This window comes from Arachis hypogaea, chromosome 19 (genome assembly GCF_003086295.3).
Source record: "Arachis hypogaea cultivar Tifrunner chromosome 19, arahy.Tifrunner.gnm2.J5K5, whole genome shotgun sequence".
Lineage (NCBI taxonomy): Eukaryota > Viridiplantae > Streptophyta > Magnoliopsida > Fabales > Fabaceae > Arachis > Arachis hypogaea.
In genome coordinates, this window is record NC_092054.1 from 33,512,440 (window position 1) to 33,526,224 (window position 13,785).

General features: G+C 38.5%; 1 non-coding gene across 1 annotated transcript; it reads left to right on the forward strand.

The window, feature by feature from the left end:
- The first annotated feature begins 12,049 nt into the window (after positions 1–12,049).
- Positions 12,050–12,156, forward strand: LOC112781689 (small nucleolar RNA R71). Its single transcript, XR_003192450.1, has one exon. It is a non-coding gene; the product is annotated as a small nucleolar RNA R71 (small nucleolar RNA).
- Positions 12,157–13,785: the final 1,629 nt, after the last annotated feature.

The window sequence follows — 13,785 nt, forward strand, 5'->3', positions numbered from 1 at the left end:
TTAATATTTATAAAATAATAAGAATTTTATATGATTTAATTTGAATAATTGAGAGTTCTAGTTAATCTTATGAACTAAAAGAAAATTAATTATATTATCCCTAATTTTAAATTAGAGTACTTGTTTGAAAAATTAATTTGAAAATTGATAAATAAAATGGTATATTTAAAGGAAATTTGAAGGATCCAAATTGGTTTTAAATTATTACTCTATCCCCTAATTTTATTAAAATTACCAAATTACCAAACCCAATTATCCAAACCCTAATTTTACAACACACTCACTACCTTCTCTCTAACCCTAACCTACCCCGGCCACCACCCACACCCAAAGAATGAAGAAAGAAATCAAAAGGGAAAAATGGAGGAGGGAAGAGATATGGTGGATTAAAACTCAATGGGGCGGTAATACGTAACACCCACTTGAGACTATGAGTATGGCTCAGTGAGGACGGCGATACGTAACGCTCACTTGAGACCGGAAGGATGATCCCCCATGAGGACGACAATACGTAACACTCATGGAAGGGATGTTCTCTGAGATAGAGACGGCAATACGTAACGCTTATCTCAGGGATGTTGTCGAGTACGGGCAACCAATCGACATGTGAGCTCATGGCCTGTATTAGGATAGGCATGCATCATACTGCATTTGTTTGTATATTGCTTGAAATTGTTTATCTGTTTGCTTGTTTATCTGTACTTGTGTGATTGTGTGTTTCATTGTTTGTGTTTGTAATTGAAATTGTTAGTTTGGAAGTGACGGAAAAAGGCACTAAAGAAAAATGCTGAGTACCGGCAGAAAAATAGAAAAAAATTGACAATAATTAAGTTTCTATCAGATTTACCATCGGTGGAAATAAGATGGTATAAACCTCGCCAGTAAGTGTGTACTGTCAGATTTTTTTGTCCGACGGTAATTAATGTCGAATTTAGTGACAGAATTTTGTTGGCATAAAAACGAAATATGCTATGTGTTACCTTTGAAATTTTTTCGACAGTAATTTTGGCGCAAAAAACATCTGACTCCCCGCCATATTACCGGCGGAATATGCCAACGGTAATTGATGCGTGAGCATCTTCCTTATCTTTTCTGGGTGGATTTTTAGTTGAATTCATTAAGTTTAATCAATATTCAGGTATTTTGAGTCACTATTAATACTACTTTGATTTTTGTGCAATTTAATTCATTTCAGGTAGCGTTCAGACAGATTTAGCGGAATTTAGAAAGAAGAAACGGTGGCAAGTACAATCAGAAGGTGGCGCCAAACTTGACCCATCCAAGTTTGGCGCCATAATAATCACAAAGCTCCAAGTAGACACGGCCTAGGTGACGTCAAACTTGACCCAACTCAAGTTTGGCACCAAGACTCACAACAAGCAACAAATTGCTTCCGCCTTGGTGGCGGCAAACGCCACCTCACTGGCGTTTGTTACCAAGGAGCTTGGAATGCACACTAACAATGCAAGGACGTGGCGCCAAACTTGGAAAAGCTCAAGTTTAGTGCCAGACTTTTGGCCCAGGAGAACCTCCGCATGATCTTTTTATGATTTTCGTTGATATTATTTGGTTTTGAGAATTTATTTTTAAATTAAGAAAAGATATTTTAGGTTTTAGAAAATATATTTTTTATTTATTAGGATTAGATATAAAAGGAGAAGATATCTTGGTCGGGGGTTGCTTCGTTTCTTTTTCCGCACTTTTCTGAATTGGATACTTTTTCTCTGCTAGGGTTTATTTTCTCCATGAGCAACTAAACCTCCATTTTTAAGGTTAGGAGCTCTATTTATTCTATGGATTAATACTATTGCCACTCTATTTTAATTAATGTACTGATTTACATTTCAAGGATTTGCTTTCGTTCTTCATCTTAGGGATTAAGGTATATTGGAAGATAACCTTTTTCCTACTTGAGTTCTTGTTAAATCTTAGAAAAGTAATTTACTTGAAAAAAGCTTGAAAGTAATTCCTCCTGAACGCTAATTTCTTGGACTTAATGGGATACATGACATATAATCCTCTTATATTTGAGTAATTAAGGGTTTTGTGGCTGATAAACTAGAATTGGACTTGAACCTCTAATCAAAATTAAGTGACCAAGGAATTGGTGGTTAACTAGATTAGAGGAGACTAAATTACTAAGGAATTAGGGTTTAGTCAATTACAGTTTTCCATGAATTGAATCTTGCATGATTAAAATAGTTAGTAAGAAATAGAAATCCAGAAAGTAAACAATTCTGAAACCTTAACTGTTCTCTCATATAGGCTTCACACCAAATTTAATGTTTGACTTCTAAATTCCTGATTTACTGTTTAATGCAATTGAAACCCCAAAACACCATTTTCTGCTTGTCTGACTAAGTAAATCACTCAATTATTGTTGCTTGGTCCATCAATCCTCGTGGGATCGATCCTTAGTCACCTAAGGTATGATGGACGGCGATCGTCGGTTTAGAATTTATCAAGGAGAGTTGCGTTGCAAGTATAGTTCCAAACTAACAACTAGCTCTCAATCAAGGTTTAATTTGATTCTCACAAGTTCAACCCGATTCAAATCAAAATAACCGGGAGTAGAATTCTGGGTCGTTCTCCCTAGGAATTGCGATCGAATGCTCAATTATTGGTTATGAGATCAAGGGGTTGATGATAAAAAGGCAAGAATTTAAATGACAAGAAAGTAAATCAAATAACTAAAGATAGCAAACACTAAAGAGACATTCATGGCAAAGATTGAGAATCAAGGTCTTCTATCCTAGTCATTAATTATAACACAATAATTACCAAGAGTTAATCGTATTATGTTATCTCCATATTGAGAGAAAGTCAAATAGTCCTAGTTAATCCCAATCCATAAGTAGCATCAATAGAAACAAGATTAACTAACAACTCTAGATCACCAACATAAGTTGGGCATTAATGACTCAAGATTACCAAGCTTCTCTTTCCAAGCCAAGAGTGCTAAAAATCTACTCTAAAACTAAGCCAACAATTTTATCAAACACTTGGTGTGCATAAAAAAAAGCATATTAAATTGCAATAATAATAAAATCTAAAGCTTCCAAATGAGAGAAAATAATAACAACAACTCAATTAAGCATCAAGAAAATATAAAACATCAAATTGTATTAAAGAAAACTGAAATTAACAAGAGGGTTCAAAAACTAAAAATGGCAAAAATGAGAAATTAACAAGAGAGACTAAGAGAATTAAGAGAATAGATCATGGAAATATAAATGAAACTTGTAAACCCTGTTAAATTAGTAAATAATTAGTCAATAAATTAGTTTTTAATAAACAAAATTTGAAATACAAATATTATATTAAATTAGGATAGAGCTCATTGAAACGAAAATTTTGAAACTAATTTCAAGAAAATCGGCCCAAGATTAGACCGAACGGGCCAGACCGGTTGAACCGGGCCTATGTGCCCAACCGGCCCAGCACTTAAGTGAACCCCAGGCCTTTTCCCTTCCTTATTTCAACTGAATCAGCGCTGAAAGCTATAAGGGAAAGGAGAAACTAAGAACATTTCCAAACCTTACGCTAATTTCAAAATCCTGTAACTCCTTCATCCAAGCTCGATCGCCGCACCGTTTGCGGCCACGCGACCACCGCATCGAGCTCTACGATTCTATTAGAACAATTTCATAGGTAACCTGCTTATTCACTCTCAGTCTATTCTTCCCCAATTTTTGAAAAATTAAGTGTAGGAATTGAATTTCTTTGCCCTTTGATGTTTTAGGATCCAATTAGCTTGAGGAAAACGTTCACTCTTGCTTATACGAAGTTTGGGTAAGGTGAGGATACCATAATTCTATTTTAATTTTACTGAATTTGTGCTTTGGATATTAAATTGGGTATATATGTGTTATAAATGTGTGTTAGGTTGTGAATAAATAATTGGAGCTTGAAATTGTGAATATCGAAACTTGGAGGAAGTTGTTTTGTTGAGGTTTTTGGGGCTGTGTTTGTTTTAATCGGTTGCCTTGATCACTACGGGGAAACCATCCAAGGTATGGTTTAGGTTTCTTGTATTTAATATATAATGTTCTGTGAAAACCTAGGCTAGATGACCATAGGATAGGTTGGAATGTATGTGTGTATATTGTTTAGTGTTTTGCTAAAAATATGTTTGGTTAGGTGTTGATGGTAGGTTGATGGATTAATGAATTATTGATTAACCATTTGAGAACATAAACATATAAATTTAGGATTTGTAAGCTATGGTGTTGGTTGTTGGATTTGAGAAGTGTGTGAGCAATTGTTGTTGGTATGAGGCATGATTTTTTATGGTGGTTGATGTGTTAATAAAGAAGGACCTAATGTGTTAGAAAGTGCAGGTTCGATGATTAAAGGCCTGTGATTTGTTTTGATTGAGAATGAGGTTTTGAAAGTTTGTAAAAATTTGATTTTGGGCTGAACTTCGGCGAGCTATAACTTGACTTTCGGACCCTCAATTTGTTTCCAACTTATTTTAAATGAAAATTGGGTTCATGAAGTTTATGTCGTTCGAAGAATAGATGAAAAACGATTTAAAATGATTAAGTTATATGCGTTAGAAGTTTGATTAAAAATTGTGTAATCCTGCAGCTTTCTACCTAATCAGGTTTTTGGAAAAACGTACGTCCACGCGTACGCGTGGTATGGGAATTTTGATTGTGAGTACATGAGTAGCCCTATGCGTACGCATAAGGGGTCAACATGCATGTCCACGCGTACGCATGGCCCACGCGTGCGCGTGACATGATGTACTCACCTACGCGTATGCATGATAAGGAGATGCGCGCGTGAGCTGTTTTATTACACTCCCACGCGTACGCGTGAGCCACGCATACGCGTGAGCCACGCATACGCGTAGTCCTTTTTTAGCAAACATGATTTTTTTCTGAGTTTTAAACTCTCTTTCGAATTTCCAAATCTCTAATTTTATTCCTTTAGTCATAAATAATAATACTAAACCTGATAAATAGATGGAGTTAGGAAATGGGGATAACTTGGAGGTGAAGTAAAATTGAAAAGTGACGAATTGATTATGAAATGTTACGGATAATCATGTATGATACTTGGCTTGAATAATCAAATGAATGATCATGTATGATATTTGTCTTGTATAATCAAATGATCTGAGATACGAGATTCCCTGGGTAAATTACCGTGGCTTGCCACCACGTGTACCAGGTCAAAAACTCGATACTCTGTCAACCCTACAACGTAAGGGTGACCGGGCACTTATAAATTCCCGGGAATGGTACCCTCATTGAGCGTTTATATATATATATATATATGAGAAAAAGCTATGCATAGACTCATGGGGATGCTCGTCGGGGGGACAGTTGATGCACGGAAACTTGTCTCTTAACAAATCTCCCTCGGCAAGTATACCGAATTGTCGTCAAGTAATAACTCACAAAAGAGTGAGGTCGAATCCCACAGGGATTGATTGGTCAAGCAACTTTAATTGGAGAAATGTTCTAGTTGAGCTAAGCAGAATTTGGTTTGAGAGTTGCAGGAAATTAAATGGCGGGAAAGTAAATAGCAGAAAATGTAAATGCTGGAAATAAAGAGCTGAAAATTAAATGACGGAAATTAAATTGCAAAGTCTTAAATGGGAATGGGGAAGATGATCATAAAAGTAATTGGCAGAAATTAAAGAGAATGGGTAAGATCAGAAATGGGGAGTTCATTGGGCTTAGGAGATGTTGCATCCTTTGGATCAAGTTCATTTTCATCTCTTCCTCAATCAATGCATTCATTGATCTGCTTGGCAATCTTAAGTGATTGAATTCCAATTCCTTGGTAATTCAATCTCTCAAATCTTGATCAATAGCCAATTCCTTGGTCCAATTGCTCATGAGAAGAGATGAGGTATGGTCACTGATTATACCACATGTATTTCAAAATCAAAGTGTGGTAGGATTATATGTCACTATATCCATCCAAACCCCAATTTGGTCCAACATGAGAAAGCATTTCTAGCATGATCTCTTCATTCCTTTTCCAAGGTTCCGAAGAGATCCAAGTATGAATAGCTTCTTTTCCAAGATAACTACTCAATTGGATGAAGATTGAAAGCTTTCTAGTAAAATCAAGAGAAAAGAAAGAAGAATAATGAAAACTATTATTGATCCATCAAATTACAACAGAGCTCCCTAACCCAATGAAAGGGGTTTAGTTGTTCATAGCTCTGGGAATGGAAAATAAAGATGGAGAATGCAATCTGAAATGTTAAACTAGAAGTTACAGAGAAAGTAAAAATACAGAGAGTAATTCTAATAGTGCCAAAAAGCTCCCTTCTAGTTCAAAGTTCTTCCTATTTATACTATTCTTCTGATCTTCTAGTTGCTTCTTCAAGTCTTGGATATAGGCCTTTGGATCTTGAGTTGAAGCAGTTATCATCTTCAGTGGGCTTAGCTTTACTTGCAGAGAGAGAGAGAGTGTGAAGTAGGCATGGACTTTAGCTTAGGACGTTAGTGGCGTTAACGTTAAGTGAAAGTGTGGGTTCGAGAACGTTAATGACAATCACATTTTTCACTAACGTTCCCAACCCAAGAATGGTCCACGTTAACTTCAACATTAGTGGCACCAATGTGACCACTAACATTGCCTCTTGGTCCTTCGCACATGTTATTGGGGTTTACCTTTTTCAATAACGTTGAGAGTCCCCCCTTTCTCACGTTAGAGTTCACGTTAGTATAACTAACGTGGCTCTTAACGTGAGCACACTTTAGCCTCGAGAGCGTTAGTGACACTTACCTTTGTCACTAACGCTCCAAAACGCCCCTTTTCTACGTTAGAGTTCACGTTAATTGTGTTAACGTGGCCTCTAACGTGGTATTGGTAGCCATCCCCAACGTTAGTGACAAAGGTGAGTGTCACTAACGTTGGCTCATCATTCTCTCCATCACGTTAGCTTCCACGTTAACTGAGTTAACGTGGCAACTAACGTGGCTCAAAGTGGATCAAAGTGGCTTAGTCCAACGTTAGTGACAAAGGTGAGTGTTACTAACGTTGGCCATTCCTTGCTTCCCCACGTTAGAGTCCACGTTAACTGAGTTAACGTGGCTCTTAACGTGGCCCTTATGAGCTTGGTCCAACGTTAGTGACAAAGGTGAGTGTCACTAACGTTGGCTTCATCTTCTTCTTCCACGTTAGAGTTCACATTAATTGAATTAACGTGACTCTTAACGTGGACAATTGCCACTTTGGAGCGTTAGTGGTACTTGCTTTTACCACTAATGTTGGAGTTCTACTTCTCTTCCACGTTAGCTTCCACGTTAACATAGTTAACGTGGCAACTAACGTGGGCTATGATGGCTCACGAAGGCGTTAATGGCGATCACTTTTCTCATTAACGTTGCAAGTTAGCCTCCATTCCACGTTAGTGGTCGCGTTAGCTAGACTAACGTGGCTACTAACGTGGTTCTTCCTTGCTTCTTTTGTTCTGAAATCAAGCAATAAAGTGCATCAAAGCTCTAATCCAAGTTGTGAGACATGCATCATTCAATTTTGTCATTTAATTCATGCATAATTCTCATGAAATCATGTAAAATTCACAATGTTTGCTTGAATCAAGATGTAAGTGATTATTTACCCAAAACTTGCTTATTTCTTAAGAAAATGAATGAAACTATCCTAAAATCATAAAGAAAATGTTAGTGAAACTGGCCAAAATGCCCTGGCATCACAACACCAAACTTAAAGCTTGCTTGTCCCTAAGCAAGTACTGGAACAAGAGAATGATGAATGACAAGATGAATGAATCATTCTTGTGGAGGTCATGCCCTTGGTTTTATGGGGTTTCATGCATAGCAACTTAGGTTCATTCCTTTACTGGCTTTCAGACCTTTATCATGCCTTGGAATACTCACTTGATGGCACCCTTTGAGACTGTTATTTATTGATCCCTTTGTCTTTCCAAGGTTTATTACATCCTTAGGCTAAGTGTTCTGTGAGAGGGCGACTCTTTAAGATAAGTTTTCAGCCAACACTCCCGAACCAGTTGGTTCAAGGTGCTAGGTGTTGAAACACCCCTAAGGACTTACTCCCTCAAGTCTCTCTCCCCCATACATGCACACCACAGGCACATGGTTTGTTATTTTCTTTCCTTGAGGTCTTGGTGTCCAGCACCTCTTTGAGTTACTAAATGTTCTGTAGCAAGGTTGCTCTTGATAGTGGATTTTCAGTTGATAATCCCGGGTTAGTTAACCCAAGTTACCAAGTGATGAAGCACTCTTAAGAACTTATTCATCTAAGCAGATCCTTGGTACAAGAGCACCACAGACACATCCCTCAAGGTTCAAGCCCTTGGTGCCTAGCCTTATTCTTTATTACCTTTCTTTCTTTTTTAACTCTTAGTGTTCTTTTCCTTTTTATTACTGGGATCTTAGTGTTTAGCTAGTCTCATGGGGTGTGTTTCAAGTATATGATTCATGACAGATAGTTGCCTTCCCACCTTGTTGGTGAACCAACTTAGCTAAGTGATTACTACCCCACGAATTTAAGGACTTACTCCACAAATTGAACTCCACTCTGGTCTTTCATAACATCTCTTTTTATTTAGTTTAAAAAGGACAAACATACAATAAGCAAGGTGAAAATGCAGCATGCAACTTGGACCAGCACACATATGAAAAAGGCAATGAAAACTTAAAGACAGAATTGAAAATTCCTAAGCTACTATGGAAGAATGTTCTATTTCATACATGATTTTCCTTATTTAAAACTTGAAAAAGATGGGACAATGAGGGAACTCCACCACCTTTTATTCATGGGATTGCTCATGCTCTCCTTCTTATTTGTCCTCTTTGTGTTTTTCTTGAGTGCTTGAACTCCCACTTCCCTTTCCTTTTCCAATCAACTTTTTCCAGAAGCCAGCATCTTCCATCTTATTTTTTCTACCTTCTCTGTGATTTCAGGGCACTCAGTTTTCTTGACTTGAAAGCCTAGCTCATATATGATCTCATTATCAGCCATCCATCCAAATTGAAGTGCATGGTGAAAGATTCTAAACTTCTTTTCATCAAAAGGGCGTTGCTCCATTGGCTCCTTCACCTTTCTTCTTTTAGAGCTTGATGATGCCATGAGTACGAGTTGATGTGTGAAAGTATTGAGGGGTTGTGGATAAATGGTGGAATTTGGTTGGGTTTGGATATGGTGAGATGAAGGGATTTGGGTTCCGAAGGTGTGAAGTATAAAGAATGGGAATTGGAATGTGAAGGGGGGTATGGACTGGGAATCACTTATATAGGAAAGTGATGAGTGAATAAAAGGTGTGGATTGATGGGGTGGTTGTGTGATGGACGGATGGGGTTTAACAATGGATGAGCACAAGGATCATCAACTTTATGATGGGGTTGGTTCAGTTTCCAAGCTTGTTCTTCTTCCCATGTTGCATGGCAACAATTCCCAATGCAATCTCCTTGAAGACACGTGTATAGTCCTCTCTTTTTGTGGTGGCCAAATCCTCCTTTAATTGTCCCATCAATTCTCCTACAAAATAAAAGAAATATGATTAATAAGATTTTGGAAAGTGGCGGCAAAATTAAAAGAAAAAGAATAACTACTTTTTAAATTTTTTTGTTTCTAGTTACTAATTGTGATTCATGAGTGCAAATCAACTAACCAACTAAATGTCCATGTATGCAACATTGGTGACACCAAACTTAGTTTGTGGCACTGTGGTGTAAGAAGATTTGTTCAAGGTGCTAAGAGTGACATGCTATGAATTGCATTCATGTTCTCTTAGTGTACCTTGAACACCAAACTTGTTCTTCACTATATGTTGCATTTAAGGATATGTCAAAGTTGATTTGAATTTCATGAACCTTGTTTTATTAACTATTTTAAAAGCGTGTAAAACATGGGTTGCCTCCCATAAAGCGCTTCTTTAGCGTCACTAGCTTGACGTTCTGCCTTTTGTCAGGGTGGTTGATGGTGCTTCAGATCTTCTCCTCTTGCAGTAAACCTATATCCATTGGCTTCATCAAGGATCTATACATGTTCTAGGGAGAGAACTTTGTTGATGGTGAAAACCTTGGGTAGCTGAGATGGGATGGTGGGGAGATGAGGTGGGATATCTGGGACGTAAGCTGAGATCACTTTATCCCCTAGAGAGAAACCTTCTGTAAGGATCTTCTTGTTCCTCCATCTCCTTGGTGCCTTCTTCTTTGTTTCTTTTGCTGTTATCCTGCTCTTTGTAGTCTCTTTTCCTAAGGATATTTTGTTGCTGGTCTCATATGATTCTGGTGGTTTTGGCTCCACTTGAGCTTCCTTTAGCTGTGACACTTTCTGGCTGTTTTGTTTATCAACCAAGGGGATTCCCAGGTGTACATTTTGTGCTTCAGTGCTTGTTTCTTCCACCAGTGATTTGTTGTGATTTTCCCTTGATTTCTCGTGTTCCTGGTCTGCTTCTTGTGAGGGTTTGAAGACATTGAATGCGAGTTGTTCATCATGTATCCTCAGTATTAGCTCTCCTCGCTCCACATCTATGAGTGCTCTGGCTGTAGCTAGAAATGGTCTTCCCAATATGATTGGGTGGATGGGACTCTCTTCCATTTCCAATATGACAAAATCTGTGGGGAGAAAATAGTTTCCCACTTTTAACAACACATTTTCAACCACTCCCACTACTTGTTTTTGAGTTTTGTCAGCCAGCCTGATGACTACGTCTGTGGGCATCAACTCATTGATCTGCAGCTTCTTCATTAGAGATAGAGGCATTAAGTTGATGCTTGCTCCCAGGTCACAGAGTCCCTTATCGATCAGTGTTTCTCCTATGGCACAGGGGATGTGAAAACTCCCTGGGTCCTTCCTTTTTGTAGGCAACTCTTTTTGAATGAGAGCACTGCACTCCTTATTCATCACTATTGTTTGTCCTCCCTTGAGTGAGCTTTTCCTGGTTAGCAGCTTCTTCATATACTTAATGTATGAGGGCATTTGTTGGAGGGCCTTGATGAATGGTATGTTTACATGGAGAGATGCAAACATGTCAAGAAACCTTGAGTATATTCTCTTCTCTACACCACCATTGAGTATTTGGGAAAAGGGTGCATAGAGTCTCAGCAGCTCCTTCTGTGTGATTGTGGTTTCTTGATGATTCTCTTCTTGCCTTCCTGCTGATGTATCTTCAGGTTGTTCTAATGGTTTGTTCGGCTCTTCCTCAGTCTCCTTATCACTTATAGTAACCATCTTACAATCTTCCCATCTGACCTTCTTTGCTTCAACTCTCGGATTTTTCTCTATGTCACTTGGGAAGCTATCAGTAGGTTTAGGGATCTTCTCAGAAAGGTATCCCACTTAAAAATCCAGCCTCTTGATAGTGTCTCCCTGGTTCTTAATATTGGCTCGCACCTCCTCCTTGAACACCTTGTTATCTTGGATCTCTTTGCATATGCCTTCAAGCAGAGTTTCAATCCTTGAGAGTCTATCTTCAGATGATGGTGAGTCGAGATTGGAAGGATGAGAAGGGCCATTTTGACTTTGGTATGGATGCTGAGAAGTGTTGTTAGGTGGGTGTTGATAAGACCTCTGTGTGGAGTGTTGGTGAGCTGCATTGTTATTGGGGTTGTGGCGTCTCTGATCTTGGCTTTGATCCTGTTGGTTTCCCCACCCAAAATTTGGGTGGTTCCTCCAACCGGGATTATATGTTTTGGAGTATGGGTCATGGTGCTGCCTAGGTGAATTTCCAATGTAGTTGGCTTGTTCCTGATCACCCCCTGCTTCTTCATTCACTCCTTCTTGAGCTGCTGCTGAGGTGGTGATTGGTGCCACTTGATTCCCTTCCATCTTTTTGGTAAGATCAGCCAACTTCTTGGTAATAAGCTTGTTTTGAGCTAGCAGTGCATCCACATTGTTCAGCTCCATCACTCCTCTAGTGTTGCCTCTTTCAGAAGCATAGAAGTGGTCATTCTCTGCTACAGTCTCAATGACATCTATGGCTTCTTTAATGGTCTTCTTCTTGTTCAGAGATCCCCCGGATGAGTGGTCTACTGCCTTCTTTGATTCATACGAAAGGCCTTCATAGAAAATGTGCAACTGCACCCATTCATTGAACATATCTGGCGGGCATCTTCTTGTCAGGTCCTTAAACCTCTCCCATGCTTCATATAGAGTCTCACCATCTTGCGGCCTGAAGGTTTGTACCTCAGCTCTCAACCTGTTGATTCATTGAGGAGGATAGAATCTTGCCAAGAATTTGTTTACCACGTCTTCTCAGGTTGCTAAACTTTCCTTTGGAAAGGATTCCAGCCATTTAGATGCTTTGTCCTTTAGTCTATAGGTGTCAGGGTGAACACCATTAGACTTCACAGTATCGCATATCCTCAGGAAGGTGGTTAGATGTTGATTGGGGTCTTCTTGGACACTTCCTCTGAATGAACAATTATTTTGAACAAGGGTGATGAGCTGTGACTTTAGTTCAAAGTTGTTGGCATGTATGGTTGGCCTTTGGATGCTACTTCCACAGTTTCCTGGATTTGGGTTGATGTAAGAACCCAGAACTCTTCTCTCTTGTCCAGCCTGATGCACTGGACCTTCTCTGCCATGGTTGTGAGCTTCTTCTCCATGATGGTTCTTCATGTTCTCATCCATATTTGGTTCAAAGTACTTTTCCTCTTCCTCCGCACCAACTACTCATTTTCCTCTTACTTCCCTCCTTAATCTAAGGAAGGTCCTCTCAGGTTCAGAATCAAAGGAAGTTGAAGCCCCGCTTCTTCTCCCTGTCATACAACCAACAAGGCACAAGCAAGGAAATAGATGCAGAAAGTGTTCCTGTTAGAAATACTGTTAGTGTGAGTGATGCAATATATCAAATAGTTAGTGGGTCAGTGAACCAAATATTAAAACAAAATGCAGGTAACACCACTAATGGGTGAAAAGTAAAGGGAACGAAATAACTAAAACTGAAAGTAAATTACTCAGATGAAACTGAATCAAACAAAAGAAAAATGTTCAATCTAGCTATCCACCAATTTAATCATTGTTGATACAAAAATCAATCCCCGGCAACGGCGCCATAAACTTGATGCATCGAAACTTGTCTCTTAACGAATCTCCCTCGGCAAGTATACCGACTTGTCGTCAAGTAATAACTAAAAAAAGAGTGAGGTCGAATCCCACAGGGATTGATTGGTCAAGCAACTTTAATTGGAGAAATGTTCTAGTTGAGCTAAGCAGAATTTGGTTTGAGAGTTAAAGGAAATTAAATGGCGGGAAAGTAAATAACAGAAAATGTAAATGCTGGAAATAAAGAGCTGAAAATTAAATGACGGAAAGTAAATTGTAGAATCTTAAGTGGGAATGGGAAAGATGATCATAAAAGTAATTGGCAGAAATTAAAGAGAATGGGTAAGATCAGAAATGGGGAGTTCATTGGGCTTAGGAGATGTTGCATCCTTCGGATCAAGTTCATTTTCTTCTCTTCCTCAATCAATGCATTCATTGATCTCCTTGGCAATCTTAAGTGATTGAATTCCAATTCCTTGGTAATTCAATCTCTCAAATCTTGATCAATAGCCAATTCCTTGGTCCAATTGCTCATGAGAAGAGATGAGGTATGGTCACTGATTATACCACATGTATTTCCAAATCAAAGTGTGGAAGGATTATACGTCACTATATCCATCCAAACCCCAATTTGGTCCAACATGAGAAAGCATTTCTAGCATGATCTCTTCATTCCTTTTCCAAGGTTCTGAAGAGATCCAAGTATGAATAGCTTCTTTTCCAAGATAACTACTCAATTGGATGAAGATTGAAAGCTTTCTAGTAAAATCAAGAGAAAAGAAA